General features: G+C 47.8%; 1 protein-coding gene and 1 long non-coding RNA gene across 2 annotated transcripts in view; both read right to left on the bottom strand.

The window, feature by feature from the left end:
- LOC115459249 (gamma-aminobutyric acid receptor subunit beta-2-like) overlaps positions 1–19,851 on the bottom strand; it is a 68,117-nt gene that overhangs the window by 1,251 nt on the left and 47,015 nt on the right. The gene's annotated exons all lie outside the window — the stretch shown is intronic.
- Positions 132–11,049, bottom strand: LOC115459250. The gene is made up of 3 exons (XR_003940236.1): positions 10,958–11,049; positions 2,307–2,318; positions 132–146 (listed from the first exon to the last, which is right to left on the bottom strand). It is a non-coding gene; the product is annotated as an uncharacterized LOC115459250 (long non-coding RNA).

The following is a 19,851-nucleotide window of genomic DNA, read 5'->3' as shown; positions in this document are numbered from 1 at the left end:
CACCTACAGTCTGAAGGCTCAGGCTGCACCCCTGATCTAGCACCTCTTCCTCTATGCCTCTCCACGGACTGTTTTAGACCTATTTTCTGTAGCTGTCTCTGACACTCTAACCCTCTCCACCTTGCAACATGTTCACCTTTATGTGTCTTCCACATAAACACACAAATACAGTCAGTTGACTCTTTCCCATCTCCATTATCTCCCCAACCACATCCTCTCCCTTAACTCTCAATACCTATTCTTGCACACAGTCAATCAACAGGAACATACACTTTTGCCTCCTCACTCACTCACCTTCTCTCCCACAAACTTGTAAGTAATAGGCAGTAGAAATGTTCTATTTATTTAAGTATTTATATGAATGTGATATCAAGCTTACAATAAAGTGTGAAACTGCCAGTAAAGTATTTTGTGTATCTAAGTATGACGCTGGCAACCCAGCAGCTTTTTATTGCACAGCAAGCAAGAACGGCATCTGAAAAAGGTTCTACACAAAAAGTGTATATAACCAAGGCAAGCCAAGAAATGTATTTTTATTCTCTCTCTCTCTTCTCCTTCCACTTTCTTTCCTGGGATCCAGTTGCTCTCCTGCTCATCCAGTTAGCCCCTCTGTAGGGCTTCATTTTTTTATCAGGAGGAGAAGCAATCAATAAAAGTGGACTCAGCATGCTCAATTTAGTGGTTGCACATGTGGAGGGCAAATGTATAATGGGGCACCCAGGATATTAGGGCAGGAAAGCACATATTTTAAACATTTCCTTCTCTTTTGGACATCCTGATTTTGGGCCCTCCCTAGTTCCACTCAATATATACTCTTTGGACATAAGGTAGAGTTGACCATCCAAATCCTGCCTTTGCAAAATCAGGATTTGGACAGTTCAAGCACAAATATGTACATTTTGATATTTTGGGGCGTCTATATGCTTAGAAAATAAGCACTGTGGAGGGGCATAATCGAACGGCGCCAGCCAAATAGATGGCCGGCCATCTATTTGGCCAGCGCCACAAAGAGCAGTCCCGAACCATATTATCGAAAAAGATGGCCAGCCATCTATCATTTTGATAATATGGTTGGGGTCGGCCAAATGTCAGAGATGGCCGGGTTTGAGATGGCCGGCATCGGTTTTCGCCGATAATGGAAACCGAGGCCGGCGATCTCAAACCCGGCCAAATGCAAGGCATTTGGTCGTGGGAGGGGCCAGCATTTGTAGTGCACTGGTCCCCCTCACATGCCAGGACACCAACCGGGCACCCTAGGGGGCACTACAGTGGACTTCAAAAATTGCTCCCAGATGCATACCTCCCTTACCTTGGGTGCTGAGCCCCCCAAATTCCCCCCAAACACACTCCCCACAATTGTACACCATTACCATAGCCCTTAGGGATGAAGGGGGCACCTACATGTGGGAACAGTGGGTTTTGGGGGGTTTTGGAGGGCTTAACAATTACCACCACAAGTGTAACAGGTAGGGGGGATGGGCCTAGGTCCACCTGCCTGAAGTGCACTGCACCCACTAAATACTGCTCCAGGGACCTGCATACTGCTGTCAGGGAGCTAGGGATGACATTTGAGGCTGGCATAGAGGGTTGCAAAAAAATATATTTTTAAATTTTGGGGGGGGGGGGGGTCGGAGGGGGTTGATGTCCACTGGGGGAGTAAGGAGAGGTCATCCCCGATTCCCTCCGGTGGTCATTTGGTCAGTTGGGGCACCTTTTGAAGCTTGGTCCTGAAAAAAAAGGGACCAAGTCAAGCCGGCGAAATGCTCGTCAAGGCCGGCTTTAATTTTTCCATTATCGGGCGAAGCCGGCCATCTCAAAGCACGCCCCCGTCTCGCCTTCGCTACCCTACTGAAACATCCCCTTGAAGTTTGGCCGGCTCCGCGACGGAAAGCAGTTGGCGCCGGCCAAAATCAGCTTTCGATTATACCGATTTGGCCGGCTTTAGAAGATCGCCGGCCATCTCCCAATTTGTGTCGGAAGATGGCCGGCGATCTCCTTCTAAAATAAGCTGGATAGGCACCTTTATGTCTTTAAAAAATACTAGCACAAATCCTGCAGAAATCCTGCTTAGATTATAAGAGCCCTTTTAAGCATTTAAATCAGCATTGCATGTGCTGTTATTTCCTATTTCTGTAGCTTTCACATGCTATTTAGCACTCAGGTAGATAAAGTACAGAAAGATTTGGGGGTTTACCTGGCCCTGTATCTTCATTCATAGTAACACAGTAGATGAATGCAGATAAAGACATGTATGGTCCATCCAGTCTACCCAATAAGATAAACTCATTACTTATGGTATGCAATACTTCATATTATACCTGATCTTGATTTGTCCTTGCCATTTTTAGGGTATAGACTGTAGAAGTCTGCCCAGCACTGTCCTTGTTCTACAATTTCTGAAATTGTCATCAAGCCCCTGTGCTCCACTCCAGACAATCCAAGTCTATTAAGCCACGATCAGGGCACAGACCGTAGAAGTCTGTCTAGTACTGGCTTTGTTTTCCAATTACCAGTGTTGTTTCCTAATCTCCACTAAGCTTCTTTTGATCTATTTCTTCTAAATAGAATTCCTTTGTGTTTATCTCACATATTTTTGAATTCCATTACTGTTTGCATATCCACCACCTCCCATGGAAGGTCATTTCAGGTATCTACCATCCTCTCAGTGAAAAAAATGCTTTCTGACATTATTCCTGAGTCAGCCTCCCTTCAACCTCAATTCATGTTCTCTAGTTCTATCAACTTCCCATTTCTCAAAAAGGTTTGTGGATTAATACCTTTCAAATGTTTGAACATCTGTATCATATCATCCCCTTTTCTCCTTTCCTGCAGGGTATACATGCTCAGTCAGCAAGTCTCTCCTCGTAAGTCTTGCTATGCAAATACCATTTTTGTCATTTTTCTTTGAACTGCTTCAAGTCTTTTTACATCCTTAGCAAGATATGGCCTCCAATACTGAACATATTACTCCAAGTGGGGCCTCACCAATGACTTGTACAGGGGCATCAACACTTCCTTTCTCCTGCTGGTTATACCCGTCTATGCAGCCTAGCATCCTTCTGGCTGCGGCCACCACCTTGTTGCATTAGTTCGTCACCTTGAGATCCTCAGACATTCCTGAGAATTTTGATGAAGAAAGCTAATTGTGCCATTCCAGAGTTGTATCTTGGAATGATTTAACTTTAGTCCTTGAATGCTGCAACTAGATCTTATTTTCCAAATTTCCACAGTGAGTACTCATGTGATATATCTGTTTTCATTTGAACCTAGATTAATTTGTATTGTTAATAATATCTGTTTAGCACTACCAGGTGAGTGTAGTGATCTACAAACACACAGAGCCTAATTTTCAAAAGGTTTATGCTCCTCACTTTTAGAGTTCTGCTCTAAAATTGGCCTCTTTGAAAATGTACTAGGGCTGAGCACCTAAATGTATTCTCAAAATTTCACCAAACACCAAAATTTAGGAGCATATAAAGTGGGTGGCAACAAGGGTATGTTTACGGTAATGAAAAAATTAGGAACTTTATCACTGATTTTCAAACTCATAAATATACGTAAATGAATGAAAGAGCTACATTTAGAAGCCTATCTTAAGCTCCTAGATTAGGATGAATTTTCAGCTGAAAATGCTGTTGATGTTTTTTGAGCCAAATGTGGAAGTGGCATTTGTATGGTATCAATAAAAGCATGGTAATTCATTAAGTAACTCTTATGGGTAAAAAGCAGAATATAAATTTTTGTATTCCATTAAATAATATTAGTCACAGGTGTACCACTATTGCATCGTACATGTGAGAGTAAGGATTTCAAACTAGATATATATATATAAGATGTCCAGATGGGTCACTGGGCCTGATTAGCCTTTGGTCTGACTGCATGGCACATCTTGGGGTAATGTAAAAAAATGTGGTCAAATTCACACATATATGGACTCATAAAATACAGAGCAGTGTTAAAGTATGCACTTTGCTATCATGGCACGTACTTTGCCAGTAGGCATCTAAGGAAATGGAGTTTGGGCAAAGGACACAGCAGTAACAGGGTGGAAAGGAACCAATTCCAAGTGATCAGTCACCACACCAGGATAAGATGCTCCAATGGAATTTTTATTAAGACCCAAAACGGCCCGTGTTTCGACTGATCACTTGGAATTGGTTCCTTTCCACCCTGTTACTGCTGTGTTCTGTCCTTGTGGAGAGTGCAAACCCCATTTGTCTTTTCATTTGGGCAAAGGATGCATGTGCACCTATAGATTAAATACAGTAATCTACACATGTACTGTAAACTTTCTCTTGGAATTGGTTCCTTTCCACCCTGTTACTGCTGTGTTCTGTCCTTGTGGAGAGTGTGAACCCCATTTGTCTTTTCGTTTGGGCAAAGGATACATGTGCACCTATAGATTAAATACAGTAATCTACACATGTAATGTAAAGTGAATGCTACATACCTGTAGAAGGTATTCTCCGAGGACAGTAGGCTGATTGTTCTCACTGATGGGTGACGTCCACGGCAGCCCCCTCCAACCGGAAACTTCACTAGCAAAGGCCTTTGCTAGTCCTCGCGCGCTGATGCGCACCGCGCATGCGCGGCCGTCTTCCCGCCCGAACCGGCTCGTGTTCGTCAGTCCCGTATGTAGCAAGACAAAGACAAGGGAAGACACAACTCCAAAGGGGAGGCGGGCGGGTTTGTGAGAACAATCAGCCTGCTGTCCTCGGAGAATACCTTCTACAGGTATGTAGCATTCGCTTTCTCCGAGGACAAGCAGGCTGCTTGTTCTCACTGATGGGGTATCCCTAGCCCCCAGGCTCACTCAAAACAACAAACATGGTCAATTGGGCCTCGCAATGGCGAGGACATAACTGAGATTGACCTAACAACTTATCCAACTAACTGAGAGTGTAGCCTGGAACAGAATAAACATGGGCCTAGGGGGGTGGAGTTGGATTCTAAACCCCAAACAGATTCTGAAGCACTGACTGCCCGAACCGACTGTCGCGTCGGGTATCCTGCTGCAGGCAGTAATGAGATGTGAATGTGTGGACAGATGACCACGTCGCAGCTTTGCAGATCTCTTCAATAGTGGCTGACTTCAAGTGGGCCACTGACGCTGCCATGGCTCTAACATTGTGAGCCGTGACATGACCCTCAAGAGCCAGCCCAGCCTGGGCGTAAGTGAAGGAAATGCAATCTGCTAGCCAATTTGAAATGGTGCGTTTCCCCACAGCCACTCCCCTCCTGTTGGGATCAAAAGAAACAAACAATTGGGCGGACTGTCTGTTGGGCTGTGTCCGCTCCAGATAGAAGGCCAATGCTCTTTTGCAGTCCAATGTGTGCAGCTGACGTTCAGCAGGGCAGGAATGAGGACGGGGAAAGAATGTTGGCAAGACAATTGACTGGTTCAGATGGAACTCCGACACTACCTTCGGCAAGAACTTAGGGTGAGTGCGGAGGACTACTCTATTATGATGAAATCTGGTGTAAGGGGCCTGGGCTACCAGGGCCTGAAGCTCACTGACTCTACGAGCTGAAGTAACTGCCACCAAGAAAATGACCTTCCAGGTCAAGTACTTCAGATGGCAGGAGTTCAGTGGCTCAAAAGGAGGTTTCATCAGCTGGGTGAGAACGACATTGAGATCCCATGACACTGTAGGAGGTTTGACGGGGGGCTTTGACAAAAGCAAACCTCTCATGAAGTGAACAACAAAAGGCTGTCCTTAGATCGGCTTACCTTCCACACGGTAATGGTATGCACTGATTGCGCTAAGGTGAACCCTTACAGAGTTGGTCTTGAGACCAGACTCAGACAGGTGCAGAAGGTATTCAAGCAGGGTCTGTGTAGGACAGGAGCGAGGATCTAAGGCCTTGCTGTCACACCAGATGACAAACCTCCTCCATAAAAAGAAGTAACTCCTCTTAGTGGAATCTTTTCTGGAAGCAAGCAAGACATGGGAGACACCCTCCGACAGACCCAAAGAGGCAAAGTCTACGCTCTCAACATCCAGGCCGTGAGAGCCAGAGGCTGGAGGTTGGGATGCAGAAGCACCCCTTCATTCTGTGTGATGAGGGTCGGAAAACACTCCAATCTCCACGGTTCTTTGGAGGACAACTCCAGAAGGAAAGGGAACCAGATCTGACGCGGCCAAAAAGGAGCAATCAGAATCATGGTGCCTCGGTCTTGCTTGAATTTCAACAAAGTCTTCCCCACCAGAGGTATGGGAGGATAAGCATACAGCAGGCCGTCCTCCCAATCCAGGAGGAAGGCATCCGATGCCAGTCTGCCGTGGGCCTGAAGACTGGAACAGAACTGAGGGACCTTGTGGTTGGCTCGAGATGCAAAGAGATCTACCAAGGGGGTGCCCCACACCTGGAAGATCTGGCGCACTACTCTGGAGTTGAGCGACCACTCGTGAGGTTGCATAATCCTGCTCAACCTGTCGGCCAGACTGTTGTTTACGCCTGCCAGATATGTGGCTTGGAGCAACATGCCGTAACGGCGAGCCCACAGCCACATGCTGACGGCCTCCTGACACAGGGGGCGAGATCCGGTGCCCCCCTGCTTGTTGATGTAATACATGGCAACCTGGTTGTCTGTCTGAATTTGGATAATTTGGTGGGACAGCCGATCTCTGAAAGCCTTCAGAGCGTTCCAGACCGCTCGTAACTCCAGGAGATTGATCTGCAGATCGCGTTCCTGGAGGGACCAGCTTCCCTGGGTGTGAAGCCCATCGACATGAGCTCCCCACCCCAGGAGAGACGCATCCGTAGTCAGCACTTTTGTGGCTGAGGAATTTGGAAAGGGCGTCCCAGAGTCAAATTGGACCAAATCGTCCACCAATACAGGGATTTGAGAAACCTCGTGGACAGGTGGATCACGTCTTCTAGATCCCCAGCAGCTTGAAACCACTGGGAAGCTAGAGTCCATTGAGCAGATCGCATGTGAAGACGAGCCATGGGAGTCACATGAACTGTGGAGGCCATGTGGCCAAGCAATCTCAACATCTGCCGAGCTGTGATCTGCTGGGACGCTTGTACCCGGGAGACAAGGGACAACAGATTGTTGGCCTTTGTCTCCGGAAGATAGGCACGAGCCGTCCGAGAATCCAGCAGAGCTCCAATGAATTCGAGTCTCTGTACTGGGAGAAGATGGGACTTTGGATAATTTATCACAAACCCCAGTAGTTCCAGGAGTCGAATAGTCATCTGCATGGACTGTAGAACTCCTGCCTCGGATGTGTTCTTCACCAGCCAATCGTCAAGATAAGGGAACACATGCACTCCCAGCCTGCGAAGCGCTGCTGCTACTACAGCCAGGCACTTCGTGAACACCCTGGGCGCAGAGGCGAGCCCAAAGGGTAGCACACAGTACTGGAAGTGACGTGTGCCCAGCTGAAATCGCAGATACTGCCTGTGAGCTGGCAATATCGGGATGTGTGTGTAGGCGTCCTTCAAGTCCAGAGAGCATAGCCAATCATTTTCCTGAATCATGGGAAGAAGGGTGCCCAGGGAAAGCATCCTGAACTTTTCCTTGACCAGATATTTGTTCAGGGCCCTTAGGTCTAGGATGGGACGCATCCCCCCCTGTTTTCTTTTCCACAAGGAAGTACCTGGAATAGAATCCCAGCCCTTCTTGCCCAGATGGCACGGGCTCAATCACACTGGCGCTGAGAAGGGCGGAGAGTTCCTCTGCAAGTACCTGCTTGTGCTGGAAGCTGTAAGACTGAGCTCCCGGTGGGCAATTTGGAGGCTTCGAGGCCAAATTGAGGGTGTATCCTTGTCGGACTATTTGCAGAACCCAACGGTCGGAGGTTATAAGAGGCCACCTTTGGTGAAAAACTTTCAACCTCCCCCCGACCGGTAGATCGCCCAGCACGGATACGTTGATGTCGGCTATGCTCTGCTGGAGCCAGTCAAAAGCTCGTCCCCTGCTTTTGCTGGGAAGCCGCAGGGCCTTGCTGAGGCGCACGCTGCTGACGAGAGCGAGCGCGCTGGGGCTTAGCCTGGGCCGCAGGCTGGCGAGATGGAGGATTGTACCTACGCTTACCAGAAGAGTAGGGAACAGTCCTCCTTCTCCCATAAAAACGTCTACCTGAGGAGATAGATGCTGAAGGCTGCTGGCGGGAGAATTTGTCGAAAGCGTTATCCCGCTGGTGGAGCTGTTCTACCACCTGTTCAACTTTTTCTCCAAAAATGTTGTCCGCTCGGCAAGGGGAGTCCGCAATCTGCTGCTGGATCCTATTCTCCAGGTCGGAGGCACGCAGCCATGAGAGTCTGCGCATCACCACACCTTGAGCAGCGGCCCTGGCCGCAACATCAAAGGTATCATATACCCCTCTGGCCAGGAATTTTCTGCACGCCTTCAGCTGCCTGACCACCTCCTGAAACGGCTTGGCTTGCTCAGGAGGGAGCTTGTCCACCAAGCCCGCCAACTGCCGCACATTGTTCCGCATATGGATGCTCGTGTAGAGCTGGTAGGACTGAATCTTGGCCACGAGCATAGAGGAATGATAGGCCTTCCTCCCAAAGGAGTCTAAGGTTCTGGAGTCCTTGCCCGGGGCGCCGAAGCATGTTCTCTAGAACTCTTAGCCTTCTTTAGGGCCAGATCCACCACACCAGAGTCGTGAGGCAACTGAGTGCGCATCAGCTCTGGGTCCCCATGGATCCGATACTGGGATTCGATCTTCTTGGGAATGTGGGGATTAGTTAATGGCTTGGTCCAGTTCGCCAGCAATGTCTTTTTTAGGACATGATGCATGGGTACTGTGGACGCTTCCTTAGGTGGAGAAGGATAGTCCAAGAGCTCAAACATTTCAGCCCTGGGCTCATCATCCACAACCACCGGGAAGGGGATGGCCGTAGACATCTCCCGGACAAAGGCCGCGAAAGACAGACTCTCGGGAGCAGAAAGCTGCCTTTCAGGAGAGGGAGTGGGGTCAGAAGAAAGGCCATCAGACTCCTCGTCAGAGAAATATCTGATGTCCTCCTCCTCCTTCCAGGAGGCCTCACCATCGGTATCAGACACAACTTCACGAACCTGCGTCTGAAGCCGTGCCCGACTCGACTCCGTGGAAACACGGCCACGGTAGAAGCGTCGAGAGGTGGACTCCCTCGCCAGCACCGGCGAAGCTCCCTCCGCTGACATCATCGGGGAGTCTGCCTGGGAGGCGGCCGCAGTCGGTACCGCAAGCGGCACCGATGTCGGAGACCTCACCTCGGGCAAGGGGCCAGCTGGCGCCTCACTCAATGGTACCGGTGGCGCAAGCACCCCGGTACCGGAGGGGAAGGGCGCAACAGCTCTCCCAGAATCTCTGGAAGAACGGCCCGGAGACTCTCGTGCAGAGCGGCTGTGGAGAAAGACTGAGAAGCCGATGCAGGCGTCGATGTCAGAGTCTGTTCCGGGCGTGGAGGTGGTTCCGGGCTGTCCAAGGGGGAGCGCATCGACACCTCCTGAACAGAGGGTGAGCGGTCCTCCCGGTGCCGATGCCTACCGGGTGCCGACTGCCTCGGCGACCCAGAGCTCTCGGTACCGAGACGGGAAGAAGACCGGTGATGATGCTTCTTAGACTTCTTCAAGCGAAGCATGTCACCAGAGCTTCCCGGTACCGACGAGGAGGACGTAGAATCCAACCGTCGCTTCCTTGGGGCCGAGGCTGAAGAAGGTCGATCTCGGGGGGGCTGTACCGCAGGAGCCCTCAGGGCAGGGGGAGACCCACCCGAACGCTCACCACCACCAGCAGGGGAATGGACAGCCCTCACCTGCACTCCAGACGAAGCACCACCGTCCGACGACATCAGCAACAGCGGAGGTCCCGGTACCACCGACGTTGACGCAGCCTTCCGATACCTCGGTACCAGCGATGCCGAAGTTAGAGGCCTCGATGCAGTCGATACCGATGCCGAGGTCGAAGACTTCGATGCTGTCGACGTCGATGCACTCGCTGCCCGAGCTGTTGTCGTCAAAGAGCCCGAGAACAACGCGTTCCACTGGGCTAATCTCGCTACCTGAGTCCTCTTTTTTAAAAGAACACAAAGACTGCAGGCCTGCGGGCGATGCCCAGCCCCCAGACACTGAAGACACGAAGCGTGCCTATCAGTGAGCGAGATTACCCCCTCTTTTTTAAAAGAACACAAAGACTGCAGGCCTGCGGGCGATGCCCAGCCCCCAGACACTGAAGACACGAAGTGTGCCTATCAGTGAGCGAGATTACCCGGGCGCACTGGGTGCACTTCTTGAAGCCGCTGGAAGACATCGATGACATGGGCAGAAAAATCACGCCGGCGAAATCAAAATTTGCAATGATGACGAAGGGCACCAAAAAGAAGGGAGAAAACCCCGAATCGAGGCCAAATAGGCCGGTCCCAAAAGCGAAAGGAAACTTACGCGGGGAAAAAGCTGGAAACACGGGAAAAGGGTAAAGACCGATCGGTCTCTTTTTTTTTTAGGGAAAATCGCGAAGACGCGCGAGGTCAACTTGAGGGGCACGAAACGGCGGTAAAACATGACCGTCCCGAGCGCGGACAAGAGAAGACTGACGAACACGAGCCGGTTCGGGCGGGAAGACGGCCGCGCATGCGCGGTGCGCATCGGCGTGCGAGGACTAGCAAAGGCCTTTGCTAGTGAAGTTTCCGGTTGGAGGGGGCTGCCGTGGACGTCACCCATCAGTGAGAACAAGCAGCCTGCTTGTCCTCGGAGAAAACGTTCTCTAGGGCTGGTATAAATGTCTCTGCCTGCAACGTAGGCAAGTTTTCTGATTTTTACACTAGTATTTTATGAAGACAAGTAAGGGCCTACATTTCTTTTGAATATTGACCTAAAATAGGTGCCAGAAAATGTGCTTACACTAAACACCACCTTATAAATTTTTTAAAATGTATTTAAAAAATGTAACCCGCTCCAGCTACCAGTCTCACAATTATATCAACATAATAAAACTCACAATTATATCAACATAATAACTAAGGGGTATGTTTCCTAAGGTGCGTTAGTGTTTTTAACGCACCTGTAAATTTAAGGCGCATTAAACGCTAATGCGCCTATACATTTCTATTGGGCGCATTGGCGTTAATGCGACCCTCAGGGGGAGAAATGCTGGCTTCGGCCTAATCCCTGGTAAGTCTTTTCCTCAGCTGAGAGGTGCCCAGCTCTACCACCGGCTGCCTTTCAGGTGCTGTAGAGGACTTGCAGCTCATCTGCATATCCTGTCAGCCTTCTCCGGGGTGACTCCCAGGTCCGCTCCAATCCACTCAGGGCCTCCGCTCTAGGTGCGGGGCATTTTTCTCTTTAAATCTATTTTTCTCCCAGTTACTCTATCTGTTGCTTAACACCTCAGTCACTACATATGCACCCATAAACACCCCAGTCACTACTCATGGCCCCTATACACATTCTTTTCTTGCCCTGTCCCTTCCTAATCTTTTCCCCTCCCCCTACCGCTGTCTACCGGCAGGAACTCACTGCCCATCCATGTCCTCTCCCGTCCTGCTCACTACTACCCACCCTACCCACCCCTGTCCCTCACCACCTCACCATCTCTCCTATCCCCCTCCTCCTTCCTAGCTCTCAACCTTCATCACTTCCTTCCTGCCATTAACCCATCCCCATTCCTCCTAAGTGCATCCCGTCTTCGTTGCCTTCATCGCCCTACCTCCCCCACCCTCCTCCGCACTCTCTTGCTCCTTCTCCTGCTATCCACGAAAGACATCAATCCCAATCCAGGTCCCCCACACCTGTCCTTGTCCTATCCATGCAAACAATTCCGGGATGTCTCCAATCTCATCTCTATTCCCCTCCTCCCCCCCCTCTTTCCCCCCCCTTCTCGGTGCCCTGTGGAATGCCCGCTCGATCTGCAACAAACTTTCCTTCCCCCACGATCTCTTCATCTCCCATTCCCTCCAACTGCTCACCCTAACTGAAACCTGGCTCACCCCGACGACTCTGCCTCAGTTGCGGCCCTGTGCCATGGAGGTTATCTTTTCTCCCACACTCCCCCCCCAGTTGGCCGCGGAGGAGGAGTCGGGTTCTAACTTTCGCCCTCCTGTAGTTTTCAACCCCTCCTCCTACCGCAGTCTCACTGCTTCTCATCGTGTTGAAGTTCACTCCATCCATCTATTCTACCCACTGCCACTTCAGAGTTGCAGTCATTTACCGCCCCCCCCCCCCAAGTCCCTCCCTTCCTTCCTTACCAACTTCGATGCCTGCTCTCTGTTTTTCTTGAACCCTCATCTCCATCCCTCATTCTGGAGACTTTAACATACACGCTGATGACCCATCCAACTCTTACGCTTCTCAATTCCTCACTCTGACATCCTCCTTCAACCTCCAGCTGAGCTCCACACCCTACTCACCAAACTAGCCATTGTCTTGACCTCGTCCTCTCCTCTACCTGCTCACCCTCCAATTTCTGCGCCCTCTGCTCTTCCTCTCCTCAGATCATCACCTGATCACCTTCACACTTCATCACCCCTCCTCCTCAGTCCCGCCCAAAACTAACCACTACTTTCAGGAATCTCCAGGCTGTCGACCCTCCCACCTTATCCTCTTGTATCTCTAATCTCCTCCCTTCCATCATGTCCTCCGAGTCTGTCGACAAGGCTGTCTCTGCTTACAATGCCATTCTCTCCACTGCTCTGGACACACTTGCACCATCCATCTCCCATCCCACAAGGCGTACTAATCCCCAGCCCTGGCTGACTCCTTGCATCAGATACCTTCGCTCCTGCGCCCGATCTGCCGAACGCCTCTGGAGGAATCTTGCACCCATACTGACTTCATTCACTACAATTCATGCTATCCTCCTTCCAGTCCTCACCTATTCCTTGCCAAACAGGACTATTACACCCAATTGACTAATTCTCTCGGCTCCAACCCTCGTCGTCTCTTCAACACCCTTAACTCCCTCCTCAAAGTGCCCTCTGCTCCCACCCCCTCCACTCTCTCCTCAATCACTAGCTGACTACTTTCCGTGACAAGGTGCAGAAGATCAACCTCGAATTCACTAAAAAAGCCACCTCCTCCTCTTCACCCTTTACCCACTCCCTCAACCAACCAACCCAGGCCTCCTTCTCCTCTTTTCCTGATATCACCGAGGAGGAACTGCCCCAGTGGCGTAGCCACAGGTGGGCCTGGGTGGGCCAGGGCCCATCCACTTAGGGTTCAGGTCCACCCAACAGTAGCACAGTTTAATGGTAGCTGGTGCGGATCCCAAGCTCCACCAGCTGAAGACTTCCCCCTGATGGTAACGAAAACGCTACTCTCCATTGTACCGGCACCTGTGCATGATCAGTTTCAGCGCATGTCAGCTGCAGACTGCCAAGGTGGATAGAAGCGTTTTCCCACCAGCTGAGATATTTTTTTGGTGGTGGGGGGGAAGAATTAGTGCCATCCAACTTCTTGCCTAGGCCCACACCAAAATCTGTTGTCTGGCTACGCCCCTGAACTGCCCACCTTCTTTCCTTCTCGAAATGCACCGCCTGTTCCTCTGATCCCATCCCACCAACTTACTAAACACCACTCTCCTACTGTCACCCCCACCATCTGTCATATCCTCAACCTCTCTCTCTCCACTGCAACTGTCCCTGACACCTTCAAGCATGCTGTAGTCACACCACTTCTCAAAAACCATCACTAGACCCCTAACTGTCCTTCCAACTGCCGCCCCATCTCCCTCCTACCCTTCCTCTCCAAGATACTTAACGCGCCGTTCACAGCCGCTGCCTTGATTTTCTCTCCTCTCATGCCATCCTCGATCCGCTTCAATCCCGGTTTTCGCCCTCTACACTCGACAGAAACAAGCACTCACTAAAGTCTGTTATGACCTGTTTCCTTGCCAAATCCAAAGTGTCACTACTCCTCCTCATCCTCCTCGACCTATCCGCCGCTTTTGACACTGTCAATCATAATTTACTTCTGCTGCACTATCCTCATTGGGTTCCAGGGCTCTGTCCTCTCCTGGTTCTCCTCTTATCTCTCCCACCGTACCTTCAGAGTACATTCTCATGAATCTTCCTCCAACCCCATCCCACTCTCTGTTGGAGTTCCTCAGGGATCTGTCCTGGACTTTTTTCAATCTACACCTCTTCCCTGGGTCTCGCTGATCTCATCTCATGGTTTCCAATACCATCTTTATGCTGACGGACACCCCAGCTTACCTCTCCACACCAGAAATCGCTGCGGAAACCCAGGCCAAAGTATTCAGCCTGCTTTCCGACTTGCTGCCTGGATGTCCAACCGCCACCTGAAACTGAACATGGCCAAGACCGAGCTTATTGTCTTTCCACCCAAACCCACTTCTCCTCTCCCTCCACTCTCTATTTCAGTCGACAACACCCTCGTCCTCCCCGTCTTATCTGCCCGCAACCTCGGAGTCATCTTCGACTCCTCCCTCTCCTTCTCTGCCCATATCCAGCAGACAGCCAAGACCTGTCGCTTCTTTCTCTTTAACATCAGCAAAATTCGCCTTTCCTCTCCGAGCACCCCACCCGAACTCTCATCCACTCTCTCATCACCTCTCGCCTTGACTACTGCAACCTACTCCTCACTGGCCTCCCACTTAACCATCTATCCCCCCTTCAATCTGTTCAGAATTCTGCTGCCTGTCTTATCTTCCGCCTAACCTACAAATGCACTCAATCTGCAGCACCCTCATTACCTCTCTACCCTCATCTCCCCTTACACTCCTACCCGTAATCTCCGCCTCACAGGACAAATCCCTCCTCTCAGTACCCTTCTCCACCACCGCCAACTCCAGGCTCCGCCCCTTTCTGCCTCGCCTCACCCTGTGCTGGAATAAACTCCCTGAGCCCATATGCCAAGCCCCCTCCCTGCCCATCTTCAAATCCTGCTCAAAGCCCACCTCTTCAATGTCGCTTTCGGCACCTAACCATTGTACCTCTATCCAGGAAATCTAGACTGCCCCCAATTTGATTGATTGCACTTTTTTGTCCTTTAGATTGTAAGCTCCTTTGAGCAGGGACTGTCCTTCTTTGTTAGATTGTACAGCACTGCATAACTCTGGTAGCGCTTTAGAAATGTTAAATAGTAATAGTAGTAGTCGTGTAAACCATTTATGCGGATTAAGGGGTCCTTTTACAAAGGCACACTGAAAAATGGCCTGAGATAGTGTAGGCGTGGAGTTTTCAGCGCAACTGTAAAAAAGGCTAGTTTTTTTCTGCTGAAAATGGACGTGCGGCAAAATCAAAACTGCCACATGTCCATTTGGGTCTGGACCATACTGCCAGCCATTGACATAGCGGTAAAGACTCACATGGTAACCGGGCAGTAATGACCTATGCGAGTGAAATGCCACTTGGCACGCATCCATTAAGCGCGCCCGAAAAAAACATATTTTTTCAGACACGTGTATCGGACACACGCCAAAAATGAAATTACCGCAAGAGTCACAAGATAGTCAGGTGGTACCTCCATTTTGGCGCACATTGGGTGCACATAGACGCTTACGCTGCCTTAGTAAAAGGACCCCTAAAAACACTAACGCTAACGTGCCCATAGCACCACTAGTAAACATAGGTCTTACAAATATCAATAATATACAAAGAATACAATCATCACAGATAAAAAATCAACCAACTATCAAAAGGCTGCTGAAAAAGAAAGGCCTTTAGCTGTTGCCTAAACAGGAATACTAATTGAACAAGACAAGTATTCTACAATTTCAAAGCTGCCACCATAAGGATCTTTTTCCTATAAAATAACTATCCATATTTCTTTATATGTGAACAGGCATGTCTCTTGAATATATATTTCCAGCAACCTCTGATCTGGTGGAAACCGTTACAGGGTACATTACATAAGTATTTGCCATACTGGGACAGAGCAAAGGTCCATTCAAGCCAGCATCCTGTTTCCAACAGTGGCCAATCCAGGTCACAATACCTGGCAAGATCTCAAAAACGTAAAAAAAAAAACATTTTATACTGCTTATCCCAGAAATAGTGGATTTTCCCCAAGTCCATGTAATAACGGTCTATGGAACTTTTCTTTAGGAAGCCATCACAACCTTTCTAAACTCCGCTAAGTTAACCACCCCCTGCCAATTCTTCTGGCAACGAATCCAGAGTTTATTTACACGTTGAGTGAAGAAAGCTTTTCTACGATTCATTTTAAATTTACTACATTGGAGCTTCATCGCATGCCCCCTAGTCCTTGTATTTTTGGAAAGTGTAAACAGACGCTTCACATCTACCTGAACTCCACTCATTATTTTATATACCTCTATCATATATCCCTCAGCCGCCTTTTCTCCAAGCTGAAGAGCCCTAGCCGCTTTAGCCTTTCCTCATAGGGAAGACGTCCCATCCCCTTTATCATTTTCGTCGCCTTCTCTGTACCTTTTCTAATTCCACTATATCTTTTTTGAGATGCGGCAACCAGAATTGAACACAATTTTCAAGGTGCGGTCGTACCATGGAGCAATACAAAGGGTAGAGTTCTCACTGTAGTATTCTCTGGGTTTAAACTGAAAATGTTTTATTCACTGCTTTGGAATTCACTTTGAAGCAGTCAACATAATTCCTGTGGGACAGATCTGAAACAAGAATGAGGACTGGAGTACAAGCGGTATCATGTACTTTCTTTGGAATTCAGATTGTGTAATTAGAAACGTACTACTTTAATGTTTTTTTTTTTTTTTTTTGGGGGGGGGGGGTTGTTATTTTATATAGAACAAAAATCCTCTCTCTGTCTTTTCCCTTTGCTTTACTTTGCTTTCTTTTTTTCGTTCTCTTCAAAGAATTTCTGCTCACATATATTCCTCTGTTTTCTGTACAATTCCTTATTCACCACAAAGATGAAACATTTCTTGATGGTCTTTGTGCTCAGACATGCTGCTCTTTTCCATTTCTTTGATAATTAGCCATCTTTATCATGTGTTCTTTTACTTCTGTCTTTGAAAGTGAAGTTCACGATGGTTTTACTTCCTCTCAAAAATGGAACACTGAAATTATTTTCACACTAATAACAAGCAACATCAGAAACATGCAGATTTAAGGTATCACCTATTATGCTATATCATTTCCACTCTTATAAATGCTTTTTTTCTTGTTTTTTTTAATGTAGTTGGAGGTGATATTTTTTTCTCTCCTGAATTACATATCTTAAAAAAGGTAAAAAGTTAAACCTAAGTCAACACAGACCCTTAATCTTGAAATAGCCTTGGTTTTTGAAAACGTATGTTTTAGTCCTATTTCAGGATTTTTACTGAAAGATAAGACACCTTGACACCCACAAGTAGAAAGCTAGAGTGAATTGTGCAACATCCAGATCTCCTGTTTGGGTAAATGTCTTATCAGGACAGGACACAACGGGGAGCTAAATATTTCATATTCCATGAATGGAGCAACTGGTCCTAGAACTATAAGAAGGTAAACTGCTCTAGATCTAGTCCTCATTATAATGCAGGACCTAATGCAAAGGTTAATAATGGTAGAAATATTTGTCAATAATCATAATGTGATCAAATCTGGCAAAATTGAGAGATAGGCCATTAAGGAAAATGACTGGAATTGCATTTTTGTTTCAGAAAAGAGGTATGATTAAAATGAGGAAAATTAGAAAAAAAAATTAAAGGGTTTAGATAAGTTCCTGGAAGATAAATATCTAAAATTTTATTAGCCATGTAGTCTTATGAAAGTCTTGCTTTTCTCTGGCAGCCCCCCTCCCCCCAATGTTCAAAGCTATTTAACCGGCCAGACATGGCAGCTGACAGGTAAAATAGCATATCAATGCCTAACTGCGGATATTCAGTGGGAGATAACTGGTCATCTCCCGCTAAATATCAGTGGTTAGAGCCTAGCCACTAACAGGCTAAATCACACAATGTAGTCAGTCAGACATAGCTATTCAGTGCTTAACAGGCTATGTTCAGTGATTAAAGGCCGTATAAATAGCAGGCCTATCTTTAATTGCTAAAAAAAATTAACTAGTTAGCACTGAATATCGGCTTAACTGGCTAACTTTTTAACAGTTAAAAAACCACCTTGCTATTAAATGCCATTCGCCGGAAATGGCTTAGCATTGAATATCCGGGTCTGACGTCGACATCGAACAGCAAAAGCGCTGCCCGCCACTGGCTGAATAATAGGCTCAATAGATCTACCCTTTTGGAGCCTGCCAAGTACTTGTAACCTGAATTGGCTTTTATCAGAGAGAGGATGCTTGAAAATTTGTCTGGTCGAATATGGTATATCTCAGGCTAGATTCTATATATCATGCCTAAAAAATCTGTGCTGAAAAAAATATGCCTAGATTTAGGCGTACTTTATAGAATATGCCTAAATTTCAGTACGGTTTATAGAATTTGCCAAGCAGCCATCCGGATGACTACATTTAGTCGTGGGCATTTATGCCATATAAAACCTGGTGTAAATGCCAATGCCCTAAATTAGGTGTGGATCAGGCATATTCTATAACAGTATGTATAAATTTTAGAAATGCCCATGACCACCCATTCCATGCCCAAACACGCTCCCTTTTCAACTATGTGACTTAGAATTTACGTACATCATGTTATAGAATACGCTTAGAGGCATATTTCAAAGCACTTTGGGAGGCTAAGTTCCATAGGTTTCTATGGAACTTTGGGAGGCTAAGTGCTTTGAAAATGAGCCTCTTAGACATTTCTGTGTGTAAATTCTAATTAATGCTAAATAGTGTCAATAGTTGCTTGTTAAGCACTGATTGGCCTGATAACTAATTAAGTTGCTTGTGCAAATCCAGAATATGACTGGATTTGCGTGCACAATTTAGGTCGCGCTATATAGAATCCAGGGGTTTTTGCTCTTGTGTCTTCCATTCAGCCAGGGTAAAGCTCAACATATGCAAGCTATAAGCTATTTTTACATACAGTTTTACAAATGCCTATTTCCACACAGAAAGCACTACTTTATGCTGTTAATATGGTCCTCTTAAAAGGCAATTCTATTAGCTAGTGGCTAAATGCAGGTGCCAGTAGAGTGCTTAGTGTATAGGAATCCTAGCATTTACACGTGATTGGCAGTTCTGGGCCTATATGTACTGGCTGCTATTCTATAAACAGTGGGATTTATATCAGCCGTGGTGGTGAGGGTTTTGTTGACTGCCGCCAGTGTTATTCTCAGATATTCAGTTTTTTTTGTTTGCTTGTTTTTTTGTTACATTTGTACCCCACGCTTTCCCACTCATGGCAGGCTCAATGCGGCTTACATGGGGCAATGGAGGGTTAAGTGACTTGCCCAGAGTCACAAGGAGCTGCCTGTGCCTGAAGTGGGAATCGAACTCAGTTCCTCAGTTCCCCAGACCAAAGTCCACCACCCTAACCACTAGGCCACTCCCGTCACTGTTCTGGGCTAAGTCCAGGCTTTCTCAATAAATAACTGGATTATACAGAGCTGGATATTCACAGCTGGATATTCAGAACTTAATGTGGCTATGTAACCACATAAAGATAGGGACTGTGTTTTATTGCGAACCCATTTATACGGTTACCCTAGTTGGCAGGTTAAGTGCCAGTATACAGCACTTAACCAGTCAGGGTAACCATATAAATGGGATCGCAAAAACCACAGTCCTATCTTTAGTGGTTACCCACCTCCAGCGCATCCTATGACTATGTCGTGAACCAGTAGCATCCTACGACTGTGGTGAACCACCAGCAGTAAACTGAACCTCGGAAAAAAGTATAGATTCTAACAAAGTCAATGTATGTGCAATACTCAAAGACAAAGTGAGGGAATGCTAAGGAGGAGAAGACTATCTGCCTGTGACTTTGTGGGATCTCCCAGGCTTGAACAGCTTTAGCATCTGGGAGCAGTGACTCATCCTGGTCCTAAGGATTCACAGCTAGCTCTGCTTTTTAA

The sequence above is a fragment of the Microcaecilia unicolor genome, unplaced genomic scaffold, assembly GCF_901765095.1.
Source record: "Microcaecilia unicolor unplaced genomic scaffold, aMicUni1.1, whole genome shotgun sequence".
NCBI lineage: Eukaryota > Metazoa > Chordata > Amphibia > Gymnophiona > Siphonopidae > Microcaecilia > Microcaecilia unicolor.
Note: the sequence above shows the minus strand (reverse complement) of the source record. Positions and strands in the feature narration are given on the sequence as shown.